We start from the raw sequence: 15,805 nt of genomic DNA, 5'->3' as shown, positions 1-15,805 counted from the left end.
AGGCATGATGGGAATCAGAGTTTGGAGACAGTGGGAACAGGTGTTGATAGACATCAAAGGTGGATATACTATTATTAGGAATGACTATGTTCTACATGACCAGGCAATTGAGAATATTTCACTAGTAGAATGTGTACAACCATTCAGAATGGTTAGCCAACTGTATAACAACACTTATTTCAATCCAGAAATTCACTTGTTTTCTCTCTTTTTTTCTTACAGTGAATAATACACTTGCTGAACCAGGCAAAGACAAAGGAAATGACAAAGGAAGAGATACAGAAAATGACAAAGAAAAAGATGCAGAAAAAGACAAAGACACTGACAAAGACATTGAAAAACCCAAAGACAAAGAGATAGACTATAATACAGCTATCAAAGAGGACGTGGCTGGTAAAGATCCAGACACAGGCCTGAGGAACACAACAGTGGACGGTAGAAAAGATGGTAAAGACAAAAACATAGACATTACTCTGGTTAACATCCCAGGACGAAACGAGGATAAAACAAGTGACAAAGAAAAAGAAACTGGGCTAGATAAACCTACTGGAGGTACCAAGGATAAAGTGGACAGTAAAGAAACGGATGACATTGTAAACACAGTGGAGGGAGAAAGAGAAAATGACGAGGGGAAAACCACCGCAGACATAGATGGCAGTCCAGATACTGGGGGAGACACAGATGTGATACGGGAGATAGGAAAGACAACAGAGTTTCCTGGGATAGTGGTGGTGGTGGTGGAAGATAAAGGACAGGAGGAAGAGAAGAAGAAAGAGGAACCAGTAGATAAAAGCATTGATCCAAACACAATGGATCCTAATGACTTAAAACCTAGGGGAGATACATTTGCCATAGATTACACTGAGTTAAAACCTAGGGGAGACACATTTGCCATAGATTACACTGAGTTAAAACCAAGGGGAGACACATTTGCTGTAGAGTACACTGTTACGGATGTGTTTGGCACCAATGACATAGAGCAGGGTATGAATACAACAATGTCAAAAGACATTGTGAAGATTTTTATTCCAACTAGAAACAACAACACACAGTTCACCCCATATTCATCAGGAGGTCAGGAAACCGAGAGGCTGGTGGAAAAGCCACACAAAGATATAGGAGCAACTAAAGATATAGGCTCAACTAAAGATACAACGGCAAGTACAAGCAAACCTGAAGAGGAAAATACTGGAAAAGATTCTGACAAAACGACTAAAGAGGAGTCTGATGATGAGAAGAGAGAAAACCAAAGCATCAGTGGTAAGACTCAGAATCCCCCCGAACACTTCAGGTGCATGTTGTACAATACACTGCATTATTGAAACAGATATTATAATGACCCTCAGCATCTTAAAATTTGTTCTCCACTCTCTCGCTCGCTCGCTCTCCACCTATCTATCTTACATTCTCCGCCTGCTCTCTTTCCCATCTCTTCCCTCCGTCTCTCCTTCCAGAGGAGAGCTGTCCCCCCTCTCCCACAGCTCTACCATGGGTACCAGCAGGTAGTGCCAGGGCTGGTGCCAGAGACAGTGGATTTCTTTTGTAATCACTCCTACGCTCTGAGTGGTGACGCCAGACGCACCTGCCAGCCTGGCGGCACCTGGGGGGCACTCAACCCCTTTGTGTGAGAGGTAGGCACTGATGTGTGTGCGAGTTTGTGTGTATGTGTGTGTGCGTGCATCCGAGCGTGCATGCGTGTGCCTCTACTTTGTGATTATCAACAAGGGACACACTGTAGCACCTGCCAGTTGAGCACTATTTTTAGCAGCCTCTAATCAACCCAACATTGACAATGAAAGCAGCTGCCAGCCTGTCAGTAGGTGTTAATGGGAACCCTGTGTGTGTTTGTCTGCAGCCTGCAGAGAGCCCAAGGTCTCAGAGCTGGTCAGACAGAGAGTTCTGCCTCCACAAGCTCCATCCAGGTATGTCCAACGACGTATAATATATTATGTTACAGAGCACACATAATAATACACATTATATAGTCTACATTTAATTCCAGACGTAAGCATTAACCAACACTATACTGTATATCCACATTGCCATTGAAATCATTACATTTACATTTTACATTTTAGTCATTTAGCAGACGCTCTTATCCAGAGCGACTTACAGTAGTGAATGCATACATTTCATACATTTTTTCTCTCCGTACTGGTCACCCGTGGGAAACGAACTCACAACCCTGGCGTTGCAAACACCATGCTCTACCAACTGAGCAAAAAGTGGCATTATTAAAGTGACTAGTGTTCCATTTATACGTTTCACCAAATTCGAGTGGCTTACCTTAAACAAGTGATTTTCTTAACCACATTCTTTTAAAGGACTTGTTTTACATAGTTATTTTGGTCACTGAGCTTAATGTTAATTTTCAGACATTTTCAAATATTAAAATGTGGAGTCCACGCTGATTTTGTAGTGACCTATCACTTTACATGGGCTAAGGGAAAATACCTACGGGCAGGCACTCGGCTTTTTCGCAAAAGAAAAGTAACCATCCCAAAATAATCATCCCAATGATATGACAAAGTTCTAATGAGGAAATACTGTGGTTTAACCTCTTACATCTAGATGTTCCGCTAGCGGAACACCTGCTCCAATATCCAATGATGGGCGTGGCGCGAAATACAAATTCCTCTAAAATCCGAAAACTTCAATTTTTCAAACATATGACTATTTTACAGCATTTTAAAGACAAGACTCTCGTTAATCTAACCACACTGTCCGATTTCAAAAAGGCTTTACAGCGAAAGCAAAACATTAGATTATGTCAGCAGAGTACCCAGCCAGAAATAATCAGACTACCCATTTTTCAAGCTAGCCTATAATGTCACAAAAAACAAAACCACAGCTAATTGCAGCACTAACCTTTGATGATCTTCATCAGATGACAACCTAGGACATTATGTTATACAATGCATGCATGTTTTGTTCAATCAAGTTCATATTTATATAAAAAAACAGCTTTTTTACATTCGCATGTGACGTTCAGAACTAGCATACCCCCCCCCGCAAACCTCTGGTGAATTTACTAAATTACTCACGATAAACGTTCACAAAAAAACATAACAATTATTTTAAGAATTATAGATACAGAACTCCTCTATGCACTCCATATGTCCGATTTTAAAATAGCTTTTCGGTGAAAGCACATTTTACAATATTCTCAGTAGATAGCCCGGCATCACAGGGCTAGCTATTTAGACACCCACCAAGTTTAGCACTCACAAAAATCAGATTTACTATTAGAAAAGTTTTATTACCTTTGATGTTCTTCGTCAGAATGCACTCCCAGGACTTCTACTTCAATAACAAATGTTGGTTTGGTCCAAAATAATCCATAGTTATGTCCAACAGCGGCGTTTTGTTCGTGCGTTCTAGACACTATCCGAATGGTGAATAAGGGTCGGGCGCATGGCGCATTTCGTGACAAAAGATTTCTAAATATTTCATTACCGTACTTCGAAGCATGTCAACCGCTGTTTAAAATCAATTTTTATGCCATTTTTCTCGTAAAAAGCGATAATATTCCGACCGGGAATCTGCAATTAGGTAAACAGACGAAAGAAAATACAGCATGGGGTCGACTCGGGCATGCGCCTAATTCCTTTGTCCGCTGATAGACCACTTAGCAAAAGCGCTCGTGTGTTTCAGCCAGGGCTTTGAATTACGTCATTCAGCTTTTTCCCGGGCTCTGAGAGCCCATTGGAGCCGTAGGAAGTGTCACGTAACAGCAGAGATCCTTTGTAATGGATAGAGATGACAAAGAAGGCCAAGAAATGGTCAGACAGGGTACTTCCTGTACAGAATCTTCTCAACCTAACCAAATATGGTTTCGAATGACGATACACTACATGGTCAAAAGTATGTGGACACCTGCCCATTGAACATCTCATTCCAAAATCCTGTTCTGTCAGCCACTTCGCGGCTGAGCCGTTGTTGCTCCTAGATGTTTCCACTTCACAATAACAGCATTTACAGTTGACCGGGGCAGCTCTAGCATGGCAGAAATATGACAAACTGACTTTTTGGAAAGGTGGCATCCTATGACGGTGCCACGTTGAAAGTCACTGAGCTCTTCAGTACGGGTCATTCTACTGACAATGTTTGTCTATGGAGATTGCATGGCTGTGTGCTCGATTTTATACCAGTCAGCAACGGGTGCGGCTGAAAAAGCCGAATTCACAAATTTAAAGGGGTGTCCACATAGTGTATGTAGTAATTGCTTCTCCAATAGAAATCCCCGATCACGCTTGTAGGCGATGTGATGGCGACGTTGGCTAGCTAAGCTCATGCACAGAAACGCGTCACCAGGTCTAACGGTCGTCTCGCACCGAACTGGGCATGTGCATTTCGTCAAATCAAAGGCGCTCCTTCGATATAAAGTTGTTTTTGATGAAAATGAAAACGTGACAGTTTGTCACGTTCAAGAGGTTGTCGTAATAACATGCACAGCTACTTAAGACATTGGGGCGAATCTAGGTTGTGGCTTTAGATGTAGACTATTTATTTTACAAATAAACCCCAAACCCCGGTCTGGTCTGCCGAATCTGCATCACAAGCATTCCAGGAAGTCTCGCGATGTTGGGCAACTGGGTTTAGAAACCTAACCGCAAAACATCTAGCCCTGCTGTTGCCAGGCAACCAAACTGAAAGGTTTATGAATTTATATTTTTTAATTTAACCTTTATTTAACTAGGGAAGTCAGTTAAGAACAAATTCTTATTTACAATGACGGCCTAGGAACAGTGGGTTAACTGCCTTGTTCAGGGGCAGAACGACAGATTTTTACCTTGTCAGCTCGGGGATTCGATCTAGCAACCTTCAGTTACTGGCCCAACGCTCTAACCACTAGGCTACCTGCCTTCACAGGTTAACAACAACACTAAACACCACGAATCACTGATTAGTGTTATCAATAAGAAAACTATTATGAAACGATATGAATGATTAGGTCACACCTTGACAACCCATGACATTTCTCTTGGATCTGAAGGATGTGGTAAAGGGTTCAGTCAACAAAGGAAGACTCCATGCTCTCATATCAAAATTCCTTCTGAAGCAGCAAGCATTCCAGGCCTCCCCCTTAGTTTTCCACCTTAAACAGACTTTGGTAATCTACAGGTGTGTAGAGATAATCCCAGGTGTAGCTAAAGTATTGTCGTGTCTTTGGCATCATTAAAACTGAAGACATATTTATCAAATAACTCTGTAATTATTATTACGCGATTAAACTGATTAATCGTGTAACTGTAATTAACTAGGAAGTCGGGGCACCAAGGAAAATATTCAGATTAAAGTTATAATTTTCCTAATATAACTTTCAGATATCATAATATCTGATCTATGAGTCTTCTGATTAATGATGTATTCGTTTACCTCGTCAGTCTCATTCCAAACGTCGTAAATTGTTGGTTATCTGCACGAACCCAGTCTTCACTATGAGTCATCCATACATCAATTGTCTTAAAATCATTTACTTACTAACTCAGTAATTCACAGAAATGCATAACAAACAGTAGATATCGTTACAAAGAAATGATAGAGGAATGTGCCCTAGTGGGCTAAACCGGCATGGCGGCTTGTTAGACAAAAGGGTTGATAATTATAACAATTGAAATGCTAATACTTTGCACATAAACACTCACTCATTCGGGAACAATTGCAATCAATATATATATTTACGCTCAGTGTGTCGTCGGGATCTTTGTTGAAAAGTTCGTTCTGTTGGGGAGTTTGTCCTCGCGTTCTCTCGCTCTCCCTCTCTCTCTCGGTTAGAATGGATATTTCAAAGTGACATTCATTAATGTCGTTATAGGACAGATGTTTCGTCGGTCTTCGCGTTCAATGATACCGAATTCCTAGCAGCAGACTAGTAATTAATATCAAAGACTTGTTCTTATTCTGTCGGTATCGATAGTCTAAGAGTTTAACCACGTGGTATGGTCAAAGTTCAGAAAGAGGAATGCATGGTCAAACCTCGGCCCTCTCGTTATCGAGGTAAGCTGGTCTGGTGATAGAAACCCTGGGTGGGGGTTATATTCGGAATAACAGAAAAAGGCTGTCTCATGACGCCAGGTCCCATCTGTTCATGGGGGCGTGCCGATGACTTGGTGAAACTTTAAACAGAAATACAATTCTCGCAAATTAACATCTTACAAGCATCCCAACATATTCCAAATAGCTTTATCCTTATTCATTCATTTTATACAACCATTAGATGTAAGTCTCACAACTGAGGCTATTATATAAACAGCGCCATGGTAATGTGGCCGTATTGTCTCTCATGAGCTTCACAAAATTGTACCAAACGGACCAGTTCGTAGCTGGATTCTTCACCGATCTTTTATACCTTCTCCAGAACATAAATGTCGTTCAGTTCTCCAGTCCTGTGAGGTGGAAGAACTCCTTGGTTCTTTCTATGAAACCCACTGTGTCTCCATACTGTGGCCATGAGGCAGGACATTCTCTTTAGGAATTTACGACTGCTCTCACAGAGCCTGGGTGTGGGAGACAGAGGTAGGGGGATGGTGCATAGAAAACCCAAAGAGGGCAACGTCATGACAGTATGAAGGCTGTTTTCACAGAGCAAGAGTAACTGCTGCCTTCAGCAAGCATGCCATTGCCAAACACCACCAGGCAGGTATCCACTCAGCAGTTACCAACAGACACCAACATTCAAACACACACAGACAGAAACACAGATACAAACATATAAGGACTATTTCCGATATCCACACTGGCATACTACCTGAATGAAGCAAAGTATTCGGCATGCATTCTAAGTGGTATGCTAGTATGGACATTGGAACTTAACCATAACCTCTCTCTTCATACAAAGGATGTTATTCATAGTAATACACAATTTACATCTTGTATATGTTGAGCAGATGAGGTGTAATGTAATCACTAGAAGAAGACTATGTGAATAACATTAATTATGTATGAAGTAGACAACAGGCAAAGCCAGGACCTTACCGAGCCGGTGACCCTGACGTCATGGAGACGCCCCCACTCGTCCTCGTGGCTGTCCACTATCATCAGTCCGTCTTCCTTCTCCATCCCCCACTCCGCTTGCAGGTCCAGCTGCACCGCCTCCCCCAGGGAGTGCATCCCCACGGCCGGGTAGAGCGCCTCTGGAGACGCTGGGACCACCACCGTGCCCACTTCTTTTCCATTTTTGTTTTTTTTTTCCATTTTTGAAATCATCATATATCAAAACCACATACATAAAACTTATAGTATATGTGCATAATCATATATCAACATCATTGGCACATCACACGAGAGAGACCATAAACACGATGTATGACCCTGATTAATGCACACATCACAACAGAAGACTTACAGTGAGGGGAAAAAGTATTTGATCCCCTGCTGATTTTGTACGTCTGCTCACTGACAAAGAAATGATCAGTCTATAATTTTAATGGTAGGTTTATTTGAACAGTGAGAGACAGAATAACAACAACAAAAATCCAGAAAACGCATGTCAAAAATGTTATAAAATTATTTGCATTTTAATGAGGGAAATAAGTATTTGACCCCTCTGCAAAACATGACTTAGTACTTGGTGGCAAAACCCTTGTTGGCAATCACAGAGGTCAGATGTTTCTTGTAGTTGGCCACCAGATTTGCACACATCTCAGGAGGGATTTTGTCCAACTCCTCTTTGCAGATCTTCTCCAAGTCATTAAGGTTTCGAGGCTGACGTTTGGCAACTCGAACCTTCACCTCCCTCCACAGATTTTCTATGGGATTAAGGTCTGGAGACTGGCTAGGCCACTCCAGGACCTTAATGTGCTTCTACTTGAGCCACTCCGTTGTTGCCTTGGCCGTGTGTTTTGGGTCATTGTCATGCTGGAATACCCATCCACGACCCATTTTCAATGCCCTGGCTGAGGGAAGGAAGTTCTCACCCAAGATTTGACAGTACAAGGCCCCGTCCATCGTCCCTTTGATGTGGTGAAGTTGTCCTGTCCACTTAGCAGAAAAACACCCCAAAGCATAATGTTTCCACCTCCATGTTTGACGGTGAGGATGGTGTTCTTGGGGTCATAGGCAGCATTCCTCCTCCTCCAAACACGGCGAGTTGAGTTGATGCCAAAGAGCTCCATTTTGGTCTCATCTGACCACAACGCTTTCACCCAGTTGTCCTCTGAATCATTCAGATGTTCATTGGCAAACTTCAGACGGGCATTTATATGTGCTTTCTTGAGCAGGGGGACCTTGAGGGCGCTGCAGGATTTCAGTCCTTCACGGCGTAGTGTGTTACCAATTGTTTTCTTGGTGACTATGGTCCCAGCTGCCTTGAGATCATTGACAAGATCCTCCCGTGTAGTTCTGGGCTGATTCCTCACCGTTCTCATGATCACTGCAACTCCACGAGGTGAGATCTTGCATGGAGCCCCAGGTCGAGGGAGATTGACAGTTCTTTTGTGTTTCTTCCATTTGCGAATAATCGCACCAACTGTTGTCACCTTCTCACCAAGCTGCTTGGCGATTGTCTTGTAGCCCATTCCAGCCTTGTGTAGGTCTACAATCTTGTCCCTGACATCCTTGGAGAGCTCTTTGGTCTTGGCCATGGTGGAGAGTTTGGAATCTGATTGATTGATTGCTTCTGTGGACAGGTGTCTTTTATACAGGTAACAAGCTGAGATTAGGAGCACTCCCTTTAAGAGTGTGCTCCTAATCTCAGCTCGTTACCTGTATAAAATACACCTGGGAGCCAGAAATCTTTCTGATTGAGAGGGTGTCAAATACTTATATCCCTCATTAAAATGCAAATCAATTTATAACATTTTTGACATGCGTTTTTCTGGATTTTTTGTTGTTATTCTGTCTCTCATTGTTCAAATAAACCTACCATTAAAATTATAGACTGATAATTTCTTTGTCAGTGGGCAAACGTACAAAATCAGCAGGGGATCAAATACTTTTTTCCCTCACTGTAGCTCTTTTTTGTGAGTGACAGAACCACTTTACCATGTGAAGCCCACATATAAATTACGGAGCGGCTGCGGATCAGACTTTTCCTGGATCTTTCTTCCCAACAGCTAAAGGTCCCACAGCTTCTGTGCATGTGCAGGATTCTCTACTTTAGGCACAGTCTCTACTCTCTACTCATAGAGAACGGGCTATTCTGGCAAATGGTGCTCGATCAAAGTTGAATCAATATCTGCAAGAACACATAATGATAGTATTGTACATAACAGAACCAAATTTAATAGCATAATGTATTGTAACGTTACTTTAAGACAAAAAACACCACCTCATTTCCAATGACATTTTAGGATGATTGTGCGAATGGTCACATTTTTCTCTCATGCGCGCATAACTAAACAGTGTGCCACTAGGCAAAATATGTGCATTGATTGAAACAAAAGACAGGTAGCATATGCTACAGTTTGTTAACACTACCTGCTCTACAATTTGCTCACTGTACATCATTCAAAACAACACTGTACATAACTAAGAAGATCATTCACAATTGACAGTGAGAAATGTGAAGGGAGAGTGACCACACATTTTTGGGGTAGTTAAGTAGAGGTAAAGAAACACATGCGCAGAACGTGATACAGATCTTTCCCGGGGTTCCAGGGGGGGCGGGACGGATGTGGAACGGGGCGGTTACCTACAGATCCGCAGCCTCTGCCTATAAATGAACCATTTAAAAACGTAAAAGGAGTTATACATACTGCTAGCCTCTTTAGGTACATTATACACTAGTTTGTTTCTGTAAAGGCATCTCAATGGAACCCTCTCATCTCTCAGGAAGACCCCTGTGCATAAGCTCTACTCATCCTCTGGGTTTGTGAAGATGTTCCAGTCTGTCGGCCCCACCAAAGTTCCCCCAATGCTATCCCAGCTGCCCCAGGGGTTCCACCACCTCCACACTCACATTGCGTACGAGTGTGCCTCTCTCTTTTACCAGCACTCAGGCAGTGCACGCCGCACCTGCCTCAAGACTGGCAAGTGGAGCGGACGTCATGTCTCCTGTTCGCCAGGTGAGGGCAGCAGAGCCACATTACTTGATGTACATCTTAATATAAGGAAAGGTTTGTTATGCCACCTAGGCATGCTAGAATTGCGCTTTCAAACCACACTTAGACACTAAGCAATCAAGAAAATTGGATTGAAAAAGTAATATTTCAGGGTGGGTGTGATGTGGAATAAGGTTTCCATACAGTATCAAGTGTTGTTTCATCACTCTGGTAGATCTGAGGTTTAATATCTTCCTTCCCCTTCTTTCCCACCCTTCTCACGCCCGGCCACACTTTCCTCTCCACCCTTGTCTCTCCATCCTTCTCTTTTCCCAGTGTGTGGGAAGCATCCCACCTTTGACCCCCAGAGCCCGGCAGAGTCCCACTGGCCCTGGCTAGCCGCCATCTACCAACGCCCCACCAACGGAGCAGGGACCAAGATGGACAAGAAGGCCAGCCTTGCGGGGTCACTAAAGAAGGGGACTGGAGCTGAATCAGGTGTTGGGGCTGGATCCCAGGGGCAGGATGAGGCCTCAGGCTGGCAGCTGGTGTGTAGCGGGGCCCTGGTGAACCAGCGGAGTGTGGTGTTGGCAGCCCACTGTGTGACTGAGCTGGGGAAGCTGTACCCTCTGGATGCAGCCACGGTCAAGGTGGTGATGGGAAAACACTACCGCAGTGACCTCCGAGAGACCAAGGGCCTGCAGCATCTCAGGGTAAGAGAGGGGATGGAGAGGGCTTAAGGGTGGGGAGTAGAGAGTGAGAGTGGCTAAATGGGTTAGTGGGTGTGGGTAGGCAGTGAGAGTGAGTTTGGAGAGAAGTAGGGAATGATGAATGATGTGGTCGGCTGAGACCACCTGTATTCAGCCACACACTGCAATGATTAGACTGAAATACAGCTATGGTGTACAGTTCACCACACATGATGTTACACACTATAGGTACATTTTCAAGCCTTATGAGATGGTAAAAGCTCAAGGTCTACCTCTATATAATACCAATGGCTGGATGGTTTTGAACCTGTGTCCAATTAAAATGTATAATTTCACAATCATTACATCATGTCTACTACATCTAGCCATGTAAAACAGCCCCATGTTTTTTTTACGTTCAATCATTGAATAGGTGCCAGAAAGCTACTTTGACCGTAAGTAAACACCAATGTGGTTGCGCCGACATAGCTAGTCTGGATCTAACCAACATATACAGTAGCATATTGCCATTTTGCAGTATATTGTAAATAATATGGTCTAATGGTACATTATGCGCTTTATAAAGGGCTGTCAAGTAATATACACTACATTACCAAAAGTATGTGGACACCTGCTCATCGAACATCTCATTCCAAAATCATAGGCATAAATATGGAGTTGGTCCCCTTTTTGCTGCTATAACAGCCTCCACTCTTCTGGGAAGGCTTTCCACTAGATGTAAGATTTCTGTAAGGACCTCACTTTGTGCACATGGACATTGTCATGCTGAAACAGGAAAGGGCCTTCCCCAAACTGTTGCCACTAAGTTGGAAGCACAGAATCGTCAAGAATGTCATTGTATGCTGTAGCATTAAGATTTCCTTTCACTGGAACTAAGGGACCTAGCCCGAACCATGAAAAACAGCCCCAGATCATTATTCCACCTCCACCAAACTTTACAGTTGGCACTATGCATTGGGGCAGGTAGCGTTCTCCTGTCATCCTCCAAACTCATATACATCCGTCAGACTGCCAGATGGTGAAGCGTGATTCATCACTCCAGAGAACGTGTTTCTACTGCTCCAGAGTCCAATGGCGGCGAGCTTTACACCGCTCCAGCCGAGGCTTGGCATTACGCATGGTGAGCTTAGGCTTGTGTGTGGCTGCTCAGCCATGGAAACCCATTTCACTAAGCTCCCGACAAACAGTTCTTGTGCTGATGTTGCTTCCAGAGGCAGTTTGGAACTCGTTAGTAAGTATTACAACCGAGGACAGACGATTTTTACCCGCTACATGCTTCAGCACTCGGCGGTACCGTTCTTTGAGCTTGTGTGGCCTACCACTTCATGACTGAGCCGTTGTTGCTCCTAGACATTTCCACTTCACAATAACAGCACTTACAGTTGACCTGGGCAGCTCTAGAAGGGCAGAAATGATGAACAGACGAACAGACTTGTTGGGAAGGTGGCATCCTATGACGGTGCCACGTTGAAAGTCACTGAGCTCTTCAGTAAGGCCATTCTGCTGCCAATGTTTGTCTATGGAAATTGCATGGCTGTGTGCTCAATTTTATGTCTGTCAACAACGGATGTTGCTGAAATAGCTAAATCCACTCATTTGAAGGGGTGCCCACATAATTTTGTGTATATATATATATATATATATATATATATTAATATAGTGTATGTGCACATGATTGAGGAGTGTGAGTGAGTTGCCAGGTAACTAGCACAGCTAACGTCATTCCACTGACAGCCAAGCTGTCACCCTGCTGTTACGTTTGGCACAGGATCTCTATTCTCTCTACAGCTTTTCTTTTTTTGACACGGCCTTTCTCTCTCTCTATTCTTTCTCTTACCATCCCTCCTCTCTATCTCTGACAATTCCTTCTTCATTCTAACTATCCCTTCGCTCCCTGACCATCCCTGACCATCCCACCTGTACTGTTTCTTTCTCTGACCAGTCTATTTTCTCTCACTCCCTGATAATCATTTCTTTCTGTCTCTCTTCCCATCCCTCCTCTTTTCCTTCAGGTGGCCTCCATCTCTATACACCCCAACTACGACCCGCTGGTTCTTGACTCAGACCTGGCAGTGATCAAGCTGCTGGACAAGGCTCGTATTGGGGAGAAGGTCCTGCCCCTCTGCCTACCTGACACCCAGGGTGGAGAGGTGACCTCCAGAGAAGGGTTGGTGACGGGCTGGGCCCCCCAACCAGATCCCCGGATTGGGGAAGAGGAGCAGGCCAGGGTGGGTGTGCAGCATCTGGCTGACGTGGTGCCCTGCGAGCAGCAGTATGCCCGTAAAGGGGTGCCCGTGAGCGTCACGGACAACATGCTCTGTGGCCGCCAGCGACCCGACTACAGCCCATCTAACATCTGTCCCGCGGACACAGGGGGTATCCTGATCCTTCCTGCCCAGACAGGCTCTGCCCAGGACCCTTCTCTTGCCTCTCCAGGGGGGCGGGACAAGTCCAAAGGGGAGTGGCGGCTGCTGGGGTTGGTGAGTTTCGGGTATGACCAGGGAGAGTGTGACCCAGACCTGTTTACAGTGTACACACATGTGGCCAACTTTAAAGACTGGATAGAGAGCCATATGAAGTGACATCACAAGGATGTGACTCGCCCTGTATCTCTCTTTTCCTCCCTCTCTTCAACCAACAATTCCCTCTTTTTCTTCATCATTATTCCCCCTCTTACTTTTATTTGCCAACATCTTTCTCCATTCTCCCTCCTTCCTCCTCCCATCTACCTGCTTCTTGTCATACCGACGCAGGGAGTGTGATCAGTAAAGATCAGAGTAACACTGAACTGTACAGTGCTCTGAGCTGACTTTAGAAGGCCCTAACACAAACTGATCAGGTAGAGATGCCCTCCACTCAGCACAGTACTTCAGTGTTCAGGTTTTACCTTAAATTTGGTGTTAGACTTGAAAACGACCTGAAAACCAGTTCCCTGGGAAAAGCTGGTTTTCATTGTATTCTTTGATATGTATATATAATGTAATGTATTATTATTATGGCTTTGCACGTGGTTCAAGAGATGTACATATTGTATAGAAGGACATAAAAGTAATGTTGTTTTTAATTAAAGATATGTGGTTGTGTGTAAAGACACGGCGGTCTGGTTAGAGTTGTTCATCGAGTGTGGTTCTGTGAGCTTTCATCCAGCATTAATTAAAAGGATACCCATGTGATTCTACTAAATAGAGTTGAGAGAAAGGAACCTGGTGCTTGCTATGTAAATCAGACAGCCATTTGGCCAGGGCCAGAGAAAGCCTATGAATTAATCCAGATCAAGTATGAACAATGAAGGGCTGCAATCGAACACCTGCAAATTGAAGTCATTAACAAAATCATTTATGTGCCTACACAGTTAATAATGTGTGTATAACGCAGTTAATAATGTAAGTGTTGACCCCTCTGCAAGCATCTAAAGAGAAAAATTGGTAAGTAATCGATGGAGAAAGTGTAGTGTGAACATTTAGCCACAGGGTGGCAGTTTTAAAACATCAATTTATATGGATTTATGTGGAGGGATGCTCTGGTATTGGTATTTTGGTATTTTATTAGGATCTCCATTAGCTGTTGCAATAGCAGCAGCAACTCTTCCTGGGGTCCACACAAAACATGAAACATGACATAATACAAAAGATGAATAGACAAGAACAGCTCAAGGGCAGAACTACATCCATTTAAAAAAGGCACACATAGCCTACATATCAATACATACACACAAACTATCTAAGTCAAATAGAGGAAACAGGCTCAGCCCAAAGCTCACAGCCAGAGGGATTGGGTATTCATACACACCAAAATGGTATTAACTCCACTTTCTCTCTTACAATGTCCACAACATCTACAAAAAAATGAAGTCAGAACTAGCCCACAAGCCCAGCACAGTTTTTGATCAGCTTGTACTTATCATGACCATATTTGTGTGATGTGTGTGATGTACTGTAAGTGTGTGTGTCCATTGTTCTCTGCTATACATTGCAGCACATCTACCTTCGCCCACCTTGCTCTTTCTTCTCACACTCTCTCGCTTGCACACACACACACACACACACACACACACACACACACACACACACACACACACACACACACACACACACACACACACACACGACAGTGTCGGAAAGATGAACAGATGAAGGGGTATTTCTACCACATTGGGGGAGCTGCTGTGTCTGTGATTGTGTTATAGGCGCTTGGGTTATGAGTCATGAGGATTCTGGGAAGGAGAATGAGCTGGTGTTACTGATGATGCTTAGGCTGGGGTGCCATCATTGTGATAGCACTTCAAAGCTTATGAAGAGTAAACAAGCAATCATTGCATATACTGTTTGTGTTTCAAATACAATAGTGGCCTCATGGCAATGTGAAATGGAAATGGCAGTGAGATGTCCATCTTTCATTGTACAGGAATAGGAAGCATCTTGGGAGGTGTTTCGACGACATCTACAAGATTGCATTAGCAAGCTGAGAGACATCACATTGTAGAAAATCTGCTCTTGGCAACAATTACATCCTGACCATAGCCTTCCCTTGGACACTCACTGCCCTGGTAGGAATAGTCTGTACAAAGGATACTTGGAGGGAGATCGAAGTTCAATAAAATCTTTTGATGGACGGCATCCTAGAGACAGTATACTTTCTCTTTCGCACAGGAACAAGATTTATGAAAGCTTTTCTGTCCCCTTTCTCCTCCTGTTTACTGGAAATGGACAAGGTCCTCATTTAGGCCCTTAATTCCCCTGAGGAGAGAGCTCTTCTACCCCGGCTGAAAGCAGACGTATTCTCAGGCCCCTGTTAGTTCACAGGTCAACATCAGCATAGCCGGCCAACACTTCACCACAACTTGACTGTTCTGCTGGGAACTAGAGAATGACCCTGAGACCAGTGGAAAGCACCTGACAATGCTGAGAAAAGTGCTGCGATGAGGGCTCTATAGAGTGTTTGCAATGAAGAGGCAGAGGGGCAAGGCACTTGACACCTGACGTAGGCCTACACAAAATGGCCGTTCACAGTCCAGTTTCACAGTCAAACCAAGCTGTACTACGGATGCCGCTAGTGCTGCGTGTTCTTTAGAGCAAAGAAAATAGATCCGCCTTGACTCGCTCGTTGGAGACT

At 43.8% G+C, this 15,805-nt stretch overlaps 1 pseudogene across 1 annotated transcript in view; it reads left to right on the top strand.

The window, feature by feature from the left end:
* LOC123728113 (inactive serine protease PAMR1-like) overlaps positions 1-13,786 on the top strand; it is a 53,745-nt pseudogene extending 39,959 nt beyond the window's left edge. The window contains exons 9-14 of the transcript XR_006759952.1: positions 223-1,260; positions 1,455-1,631; positions 1,856-1,922; positions 9,775-10,007; positions 10,320-10,696; positions 12,706-13,786. The product of XR_006759952.1 is annotated as an inactive serine protease PAMR1-like (transcript). The remainder of the gene's footprint in view (positions 1-222; positions 1,261-1,454; positions 1,632-1,855; positions 1,923-9,774; positions 10,008-10,319; positions 10,697-12,705) is intronic.
* The last annotated feature ends 2,019 nt before the right edge of the window (positions 13,787-15,805 follow it).

This window comes from Salmo salar, chromosome ssa17 (genome assembly GCF_905237065.1).
Source record: "Salmo salar chromosome ssa17, Ssal_v3.1, whole genome shotgun sequence".
NCBI classification, from domain to species: domain Eukaryota; kingdom Metazoa; phylum Chordata; class Actinopteri; order Salmoniformes; family Salmonidae; genus Salmo; species Salmo salar.
This window is presented reverse-complemented; position numbering and strand designations above follow the sequence as displayed.